The sequence below is a fragment of the Muntiacus reevesi genome, chromosome 18, assembly GCF_963930625.1.
Source record: "Muntiacus reevesi chromosome 18, mMunRee1.1, whole genome shotgun sequence".
NCBI classification, from domain to species: Eukaryota; Metazoa; Chordata; class Mammalia; order Artiodactyla; family Cervidae; genus Muntiacus; species Muntiacus reevesi.
This window is the reverse complement of record NC_089266.1, coordinates 42,394,800-42,405,342: the sequence shown is the minus strand read 5'-3', so window position 1 is coordinate 42,405,342 and position 10,543 is coordinate 42,394,800.

The following is a 10,543-nucleotide window of genomic DNA, read 5'->3' as shown; positions in this document are numbered from 1 at the left end:
AGCCCACAGACTGGTATTGGTCTCTGGCCTGTTAGGAATGAGTCTGCACGGCAGGACTTGGGTGGCAAGAGGGTGAGCAGAGCTTCATCTGTATTTACAGCGTCTCCCCATCCGCACGTCCTTGGAAAAACTGTCTCCCATGATACCAGAACCTGCTACCAAAGGTTGGGACAGCTGGTTTAAATCCTTATCATCCCCATATCATATACATAAGACTGAATTTTATAGAGGTAGAAGCCACTTGTCATAGGTCCCTAGATGGCAAATGGCTGAGGAACGAGGTGCCCACAGAGAGGGCCCTGGGGAGGAGGAAGCGGGCAGGCGGGCAGCAGCCTGGGTCCCGGGAGGTTTCTGTGCTCCCTGTGGCCTGGCCCGGCCCTGCAGTAGGAGCCTCTCCCGGCCTCAGCTTCCTGAGAGGCTGGGCAGGTGGGCTGATGGAGCCCTTCACAGGCGTGTGGGTGGATGGAGGGCAGCAAGAGTTGGGGGGCTGCTTAAGCTCACGCTTAAGCCCACAAAGAGAAGGAGGCGGGCCCACTGACCACTGTGTTCTCCCCGCAGCCCCTGTCCTTCACAGGATGATAGTACGGGGTCTCCAGGATGGACAAAAGGTCACCATTATCGGAACCTTTCTTCCCTCAGATGAAAACAGGTACTGAAAATTGCTGTGTCTCTCACCCTCACCCTTGAGGGAACCACGGTGCTGTCAGCTCAGGAGGGTCCAGCCAGCATCCTCTGAGCACCCAGATCCGGCCCAGGGGAAGGCCCGGCCCTGCCAACAAAGCTCGGCACCCCTGCCACCTGTCCACAGCATCCAGGGCACCATTAAGCAGACTCCCCAAAGACAGAGGGTGATGGAGGCTCACAGTCTAGGGAGGGAAGCAGGCCAGCCCAGGGGAAGAAGTTCTAGGACTGAACTTCATATATGATGGCCCAGCACTGCAGATACATCAACCTCCTTCCTTCCTACAGCTGCCCCCATTGACTTTGGAAACCTCCTGCGGGCTGATGTGGAAACATTTAAACTTGCCTCTAAGTTGTAATTTGATCTCTTTCACTTTCAAGATCATTTTTGGAAAATGCTAAGTCAATCCAAATATTAGTATCTCATCTCTGTTTCCCATCTCCCTCCTTCCCAAGGTGGGCTGTCCAGGAACAGAGAAGAACTTGCCCATTGTCTTAGAGGTGGGAGGGGTCCTCAGGTGTTCACAAGGAACTTTGCTGAGCTCTGGGTGGCGGGGAGGCCTGGGACCTGTGCCTAGTTTGGGTGGGGTACGCGTGCGCTGCACCCCGAGGTCCACAGTGCCCATGGGAGCCCCTCTAGACATGTGGCCTATCACAGAAGCCTCTCTGTGCGATTTCAGCTGGCTTCTGCCCTCACTGGTCCTCTCACACTTTGCATGGGGTCTGGGACCTTCTGGATCCCTCCAGGCCCCTCCCCCACAGCCCTACCTCTGCATCTGGGTTCTGGATGGCTTCCTCTGGCGCTGCCTCCCCTGCCCGCTGACCCAGCCACACTGACCATGGGACTCTGAGAGCCCTGAGTGCCCCCAGGAAACTGCAAAACATACAGGTGCTGAGTTCAGGCAAGGTGGTGGGAGTCAGACCCTTACTCACTGGAGAAACTGAAATTGGAAGGGCTTGATTTGGGAACATGAGCGAGCGCTGACTGGGAAAAGGCAAAACAAACATTTATTGTGCTCTCTCTCTGATAGCTCAGCAAATATAGGTTATGCCTGCAATGTGTGAGACACAAGAGACACGGGTTCCTTCCCTTGCTTGGGGAGAGCCCCTGGAGGAGAAAATGGCAACTCACTCCAGTATTCTTGCCTGAAAAATCCCACAGACAGAGAAACCTGGCAGGCTACAGTCCAAAGGATCTCAGAGTTGGACACGACTGATCGAGTATGCGTGCTCGGTGAGTCAGGCCCCTTGGAAGCTCCTTGTGTTCAGTCTTCTTATACTCATGGCTGTACTCAGAGAAAATTGAGACCTGAGGAGCTTCCTCAGGGGAGAGTTGAGGGCAAGAGTTACTTGCTTGGGAGCATACTTGGGCTGCCTCAGTCATCATTCCTGAAGGAAGGCAGTCACCCCCTTTCTGGGTGGACCTAGCAAGGTCATTGCAAATGACAATCAGGGCAGATCTGGGGTCAGGGTCCAGCCTGCTGACCTCGCTCAGGTCAGGTGGACACACGACAGCCTCTACTGATGGACAGACACACACTCTGAGACCCCAATGCCTGGAGATCTAGTGTTTTTTATGTTTCCTTTAGACAACATCTCTGTAGTTGTCCCATCAATGCCCCCTGTTCTTTCCATTTGTCCTCTTCTTTTCCAACTGAGCAGACCTGGACTGGCCTCCAGTGAACTGCCACTTGTCCCCAAAGACTCTCATATCCAGGCACATTTCTCCACTTCCATCTTAGACACAAATTTCTTTACCCATTCCCTCATTTTTAGAAAATAACACTCTCAGGGCAAACTGTGGTAACTACACCAAAACACGCTAAATGCAAATTAGGTAGACAAAAGTGATGGCAACAAGCTAGGCATGGGACCAACCAGCCACAGAGATTGCTTGCAGGTTCCCAGACGGATGTCAGTCAAAGTGTGAGCACCTCCTGTTCCCGCCCTTGGCAGTAAGCCAGCACACTCTCTGATTTCCCACCATCTAGGTTTGCTGTGGACTTTCAAACCAGCAACAATGACATTGTCTTCTACTTCAACCCTCAGTTTAAATGTGACAGGTATGTGGTCTGCAACACAAGGCAAGAAGGAAAATGGGGGACTGAGGAGAGGATCTGGGAGGTGCCTTTCCAGAGGGGAGGTCCGTTTGAACTCTGCTTCCACGTACAGATCTCGGAGTTCAAGGTGAGTTGGAACTCTCCTCTCTTCCCTTCAGCTCCTCTCCCCCAGCTCAGTCAGGCCCATTGAGCAGTCTTTAAATAGTCACGTGAGCAACACCTTTGTACAGAAAAGAGGACCATTTCCTTGTAAGGCTGCAGTCCCCTCACACAGCTTCACCTGCATCTACAGGTACACCTGTTCCTTCTGTTACTCTCACCATAGTGCTTTTTGACCTCCTCAGTCTTTAATGTCCAAACGATTCCCATTTCCCTGCTGTAGCCCTTCTTCCACTCCAGGTCCCTGGAACATTTGTTTTTCTGTTACAGTGTGGCTTAGCTCTTCATGGCATTGCACTTTGCTTTTGCAAGCAGAGTGGTGTCTCTGGGCTTGGGGAGATGGGAGGGGAGCTGGCCACTCGTCTCTTGTCATTCTCCATCCCCCACCCTGGTTAGGTGGCTGTGTGGTTCTAGAAAGAACCCAGGCTTGGAAATAAAACTGAATCCAGTTTGAATCTCCAGTTCTACCATTCTCATCGGCTGGGAGATCTTAGAAATGACTTCATCTCTCCCAGCCTCATGTCCTCACCTGTGGAAGGAGCATGGTCTGCTGTCCCAGGGATCTTTGTGTGAGTTCAACGAGACACTCTACATCAGGGGGCACAGAATAGCCTGCCTGGGTCACAGCTGAGTCTATTTGACCCTCTCTGTGTTTTCAAATTCTTGAACGTCTAAAATTCATAAAGGACAGGATGTCACAGAGCATTGAGGTGAGCTTCCTGAGTCACACGGCAAATTCCCAAGGGCTATCTGTTTTACTTATGGTAACGAGGAGTGGGAGATGAGAGGGAGATTCAAGAGGGCGGGGATATATGCATACCTGTGGCTGATTCTTGTTGATGTATGGCAGAAATCAACACAGAAACCAGCAATATTGCTTTACAATACTGTAAAAAAATTATCCTCTAATTAAAATTAAATATGTTTTTTTTTTAAAGAAAAGGTGAGGAGCTATTTTGCAAGACGAAAAAGAGCTGCATGGTGGTTTGTTGGCTCCCCATCTATGGGAGTCAACTCTACACCACTAAACTTCACAGTTAAAAATACTTCAGATGGTCAATCTTTGTGATGTGCATTTCACCACCATTTAGGAAAAAAAAAGGGGGGGATCAGACAGATTGCTACTTCCTCCTGAGTATGGAGAGAGCCCAGGAGGCATATTACCTCCAGGGTGCTGACCAGAAAATTCCAAACTGGCTGATTAAGACTGCATTTCTGGGGAAGGTGGAAGCTATAATTAGGTCAGGTATTACATTGAGGTTTGGTATCATAGGCTTTAGCAAAAGTGACTTCATTTTGACCCTGTGGTTTTTTCTTTAAGTATTCCCCACTTTTGAGCAAACTTCAGGTTAACCAAGAGATAAGGCATTGGCATTACTCTCAGTAACTGATATGTAGTCCCTACCGCTTTGTTGACCTTTGATATGGTATTTAGTGGTCATGATGCTTTTGTTTACTCCATAACATTTGTAGCTGAGCAGGGCCAACAGAGGCTTCCTGTGACAGTCCCACACCTACCTCCCTGTCTGTAGTAAAACATTAGCCTCCCAGGCCTTCCCCAAGTCCAAGGAAAGAAATTTAATTGGAAAAGTGAGAAAAGTTCAGAAACAAAGGAAAACCATCAAACAAATCAAAATGATGATACTTGAGCAACTAAACAAAATGTGTTTAGTTCCTTTAGTTCTTCCTCAGGGGCTATACGCAACATTCTGAGCCAAATCCTTTGTGTTGCTTTGCAGATGTAGAAAGCTCCACTAGGTGGAAAGAGTTACCTCTGTGCCACCCACAAGCATGTAGACCTCAAACAGGCTGGAACCAGAAGCTTGATGATACTGACTCCCAGTTATCTCACCATTGTCAGCTACAAATTGGCACTCACCAAGAGTATTGTCAAAGGCTGAACAACAAAGGCGTTTGCCATCTGCCTCTGTGGAGAATGAACCCCATGCTGCTATACCTGTTGACCTTCAACAACCCCTGAGGGAGTTCAGGGTGGAGTGAAGCACTCTGTGACCCAGGCAATCTGGTGGGACAGTCCTTTAGATAGTTGGATGTTTTTAGGAACAGATTTTATGATCTCAATGCTCATATCTCACCTCATATGATCTCTCCTCATATGTAGAGAAGCACTAAATCCCTTCATGATGACATCAGATCCTCATGACTAAAAAAAAGCCTTTTGTAAACTGAGTGTTTCCTGGTATTGAATTCCCTCTTCACCAAAACCTATATATTGACCTTTCCCCATGGCTGCTTTGGAGCAGTCTCTCAGAGCTATCTGAGGTACTGCCTATCAGGATACGGTCCTCATTTTGCCCCCGAATAAAACTTAACTCACAACTCTCAAGTTGTACATCTTTTTTGTCAACATCACCAACCAGTCAGAAGCTTTCCATGAGCTGATCATGCCCCACTCAACCCTCTACCCCACCCTGTCTTTAAAACCTGTTCCTGAAACCCATAGGAGAGTTCAGGCCTTTCAAGCATTAGCTGTCTGGACTCCTTGCTTGGTGCCTGCAATAAATGCTGCACTTTCCTTCCCTGCCACCCAGTGTCAGTAGATTGGCTTTACTGCAGGTGGGTGAGCTCTTAGTGAGTGGAGGTAAATCTGATCTAGATAGTTACAGATGGATTGGAAACTTAGATGATAAATTCAATTGAAAGATTACCTTCCTTAGCAATGGCTTGGGGGATTTAGATGAGGGTATTATTTTTCCAGGTCAAGGATGGACGAAAGGAAAGGAAAAGGAAAAGGAGAAAGGGTTTCATGTTTAATTAAAGTATAAAATCGTCATCCATCGTCTTGGACAGAAGCAGTTTACCTGAATGTCCGCTACTCTTCCTCCTCAGTTTGATTCAAGGTCTCCAACATTCGTACAGCACCAGGTATCAGGTGGGATCTTCTTCAGTGGTGAGATGTGTATCCAAGGTTCAAGTCCCTGGAGCTTGACTGCCATCTGGGTAGTCAGGACAACCTGTACAGTCCTTTCCAAGGAGATTACAGGGGAGTCTTTGCTCCGAGTGGTGTCAGATCTACTGATGGAAGACAACTGGGATTCAGTTTGGTGAGTCATAGTCAAACTAAGTGCTTTCCAGCCTTAGTTCAATCAATGTTCATGACAATCATATCAAATAAGGCCTGCAATATGCTACATCTCGCAAATGATGAAAGATTAAAACAGTGTAGGGGAGCAAAATTTGCCATCCCAAAATGTGTCACTTGGGCATGAGGATTCATTGAGGCCGAATCTTCTTAAGAACCTGAAGACCTGAAGTATTTCCCCTAAAATGCTGCAAAGAAATTAGATAAAGGACTTGTTCCAATAATAGAGCCGTGACCTATGATATTTACAGAAAATGGGCGAGGTGTGCTGGGTGAAACCCAGCACCCTGCAGAGATCAGAGTCCAGTCTGCACCCAGCAAGCACCTATTTACCAAGCATTTGCTTATCTGGCTTCTTCCTCGTTGAAATCCCAACCATCACCCTCAACATCCTCTTCTGTCTTAGCTCAAGGTGGTATTCAAGGTGAGGGCTTTGACCATTTTGGTGAGTTAGTTCTTCTGGGTCTCTCCCATGTATATGTGTTATGAAACTTTTGTTAGATTTTCTCCTGTAAATCTGTCTCCTGTCAATTTAATTCTTAGACCGGCCAGATGAACCTAGAGGGGTAGAGGAAAATTTCTTCCTTCCTCAACATCATCAAAGTTCACACATGCTGAAACCTGGGTCAGAATTCCCCTCCTTTTCAAGGCTGAATGACATCGCACTGTATGTATAGACCACATTTTGCTTATCTAGTCATCCATAATAGGCACTTGGGCAGGTTCTGTCTCTTGGCTGTTGTAGATAATACCATGAACATGGGTGTACCAACATCTCCTCAAGTCCCTGCCTTCAGATCTTTAGGGTTTACACCCAGAAGTGGAATTGCTGGATCATATGGTAATGCTATGTTGAGTTTTTAGAGGAACCTCCATACTGTTTTGGACAGTATGAGACATCCGTCTCAGCCTATGCATGGTGATGCTGTCAGCATAGGAACGTCTGGGGGCACCCACGTGGGCCTTTAGAACCTGTGGGAGCCCCCAGGTCATTAGCCCAGTGCTGTGGCTGGACTGGCCCTTGTGGTTCTCACTACTATTACAGGATGCAGCTCAGCAACAACTATCTGGGAGCTTTGAAAAAAACAAGGATTATTACTCTCAAGTCCTGAGGGCTACACAAGGAGATCATCCAAATGGGAGGTAGGAGTGGGGGCCCTTACGAGGGCCCAAGGATAGGGTGGTTAAGCAGGGACCAGGAGCAGGAAGAGACATGTGGGGCTCCACACATGGTTATCTAGGTACCCCAAAGCTTCCCAGGAAAGAGAATGTCATGGGTGTGGCCAGACTGGGTGCTTACTTAGAAGTTGTCATACAGCTGGTGATGTGTTTACACAAGATGGGTGTCTTTGAAATGGATGCTTTGACAATCAGAGGCTTAATGCCGGGCCCTAAGTGTCAAGCACATATACTACATTTCCCATCACCACCTCCCCATTAAATATTCCCACCCAAAGCACAAAAGGCCTCCTTCCTCCACATCCTCATCAATACTTGTCAGTTTCTGGTTTTTCAAGAGTGTGAGGTGGCCAACACATTTAGAACAGATCCTACCCTCTATGATGCAGAGAACAGAGAGCCTCAGACAAGTGTCTGGACTTTGAATAACAGAGCTCTGAAGGCTGCCTCTCACCTTCTTAAGACCAAAGCCAGGCCCTGGGAACAAGTCTCATGACTGCACAGTGATGCCAGGCTGCTGAGGTCAACCGTGCCAAGCACTAGGTCTCGGAAATGTCTTCCCACTGTCTCCATCACCTGAAAACCCACTGGTCTTCGTGTTGGCTGTTGCCCCTCCCTGCAGAGCAGAAGCAGAGGACCCTGGGCTCTTCTCTTGTGATGGACTCCCTGGGACTCACCTCCAAGCCACCTAGCAATGACAAAGTGAGTACTTCCTGAAACTCAAGCTGTCCCCGTGTCTGCCTGGGCCCTGGGAGGTTTTTTTTTTTTTTTTTTTCTTAATATATATAAAAATAAAAACAGAACTTTATTGAGATATGATTCAGGTAAATCCACAGACCCTAGTCTTCTGGATGAGTTTTTATGTTGCAAGCAGCTGTGTGGCCACCATTGAGGTCAAGCTCTAGGACATTTCTAGCAGCCAGATGACTCTTTAGGGTCCTTCTCAGCTGGTGCCCTCCACAGGTCATCACTATTCCGACCAGATGTTGGGTTTTATGTAATCAGAATGCTCCCAGCCTGTGCTCAACTGTGAGTTTCATTGATGAACTTGCTTGTATCTTCAGGCCCTTTTCATTGCTGAGGGCAACCCACTGTAGAGCCTACCTGTGCCTCAGACCATTAAGAAACTGTCTGCTATGCAGGAGACCTGGGTTCGATCCCTGGATTGGGAAGATCCCCTGGAGAAGGGAATGGCAACCCACTTCAGTATTCTTGCCTGGAGAATTCCATGGACAGAAGGGCCTGGCGGGCTACAGACCATGGGGTCGCAAAGGGTTGGCCACAATGGAGTGGACAACACTTCCGTTTTCAGTCCATTGTAGGCACATCACCATTCAATTTTCCTTTCTCCTGCTGGGGAACAGTGGTATTGTTTGCAGTAAGGGGCTATGATGAGTGAAGTCATTATGCACACGTGTGTATGTTCTCATCTCTCTCAAGTAAATATCTAGGAGCAGAAGAGCCAGGACACTGGAGCGGTAGAAGTTTGACTTTATTATGATCCACCAACAAGTTTCCAATGCTGCTGTATTTCACTCCAACCTGCAGTGAATGAGAGTTCAGTTGCTCCATATCTCAGTCAATGAGAAGACAGTCTCCTTGTCCCTGGTGTTGAAGAGAATTGCAAAGAATTTTCCCTTCTTTTTCTCCTTTCTGTTCCAACTGTGCCACCTGCCCCTGCCCCTTAAATTCGGTCAAGTTTCAGTTCATCCAGGAATCTAGTAAGGATGGGGAGGGGAGAGAGAAGGTATACGGCCTCAGTCCATGGGAACATCTCAAAGAAGTCAGTCTTTGCAAATTCTGAAGCACAAGAAGGGAGCAACCCTGGAGCACCTGCTCCGCACTCGGTTCCTGTAGGACCCTCAACTGCTTGTTCAGCCTGGACCCTCAGGCCCTGTCTCTGCCACATGCTGTGGGGGACCCTCTTGACCTCAAGTGAGACCTTTGTTGCTATGGCTCTCCCCTGCACTTCCATCCACCATCCAGTTGATCCTGAGTCTCTGTTTCAGTCAATCATTTCCTTTCACAAGGTGGTGGGGCCAATTAAAGACAGCTTATTCAATATACTGTCCCAGTATCCATCTCAGTTGGAATGTCTGAGACTTATCCGCTCCCCATTCTAAAGCCCAAAATCAAGGGAGAGGGAAGAGAGAGAAATTGGTAGAGAAAAGGGTCAGAAGCTCCTGGGGCATCATTATACACAATGCTAAGGTAACCTTGGGCTTTCCTGGTAGCTCAGCTGGTAAAGAATCTGCCTGCAATGCAGGAGACTCCGGTTCAAGTCCTGAGTTGGGAAGATCCCCTGGAGAAGGGATAGGCTACCCATTCCAGTATTCTTGGGCTTTCCTGATAGCTCAGACGGTAATGAATCTGCCTGCATTTTGGAAGACCTGGGATTGATCCTTGGGTTGGGAAGATCCCCTGGAGAAGGGAAAGGCTACCCACTCTAGTATTCAGGCATGAACAGTTCCAGAGACAGAGAAGCCTGGCAGGCTACAGTCCATGGAGTTGCAAAGAGTCGGACATGACTGAGCAACTTTCACTTCACTTCACTTCAAGGTAAACTTCAATATGAGGTTTTATATTTGCAAGACATTTCTTTCTATGTGATTATGTTTTTCTTTTCTTTGTTTTTCCATGCCGAGCAGCTACAGACCCTTAGTTCCCTGACCAGGGAACGAACCCATGAGCCCTGCAGTGGAAGTGCAGAGTCCTAACCATTGGACCACCAGGAAAGTCCCAACATGATAATGCTTTTACATTAGGAATAGAATTTTAAAGGAGAGGATACCTTTTCCAGACCCTACTGGTACTTTTGAACTGTGGCGCCAGAGAAGACTCTTGGAAGTACCTTGGACTGCAAGGAAATCAAACCAGTCAATCCCAAAGGAAATGAACCCTGAATATTGGAAGGATTGATGCTGAAGATGAAGCTCCAATACTTTGGCTACCTGATGCAAAGGACCAACTCATTGGAAAAGACCCTGATGCTGGGAAAGATTGAGGGCAGGAGGAGAAGGGGGCAACAGAGGATGAGATGGTTGGATGGCATCACGGACTCAATGAACATGAGCTTGAGCAAGCTCCGGGGGATGGTGAAGGACAGGGAAGCCTGGGGTGCTGCAGTCCATGGGGTCACAAAGAGTCTGACATGACTGAGCGACTGAACACCACCACCACCAAGTAGCCTCAGATGGCTCAGACTGCCACTAATGAGCTGTGTGACCTTAGGTATGACCCTTAGACTCTCTGACCCTCTGTTACCGTACCTGGAAAAATGATTACAGTCAGGCCTTCGCAGTACCACTGTCACCCCACGCACAGGCAGCCCCAATCTGCATGGGCTGTGCCAAGCAGCCCC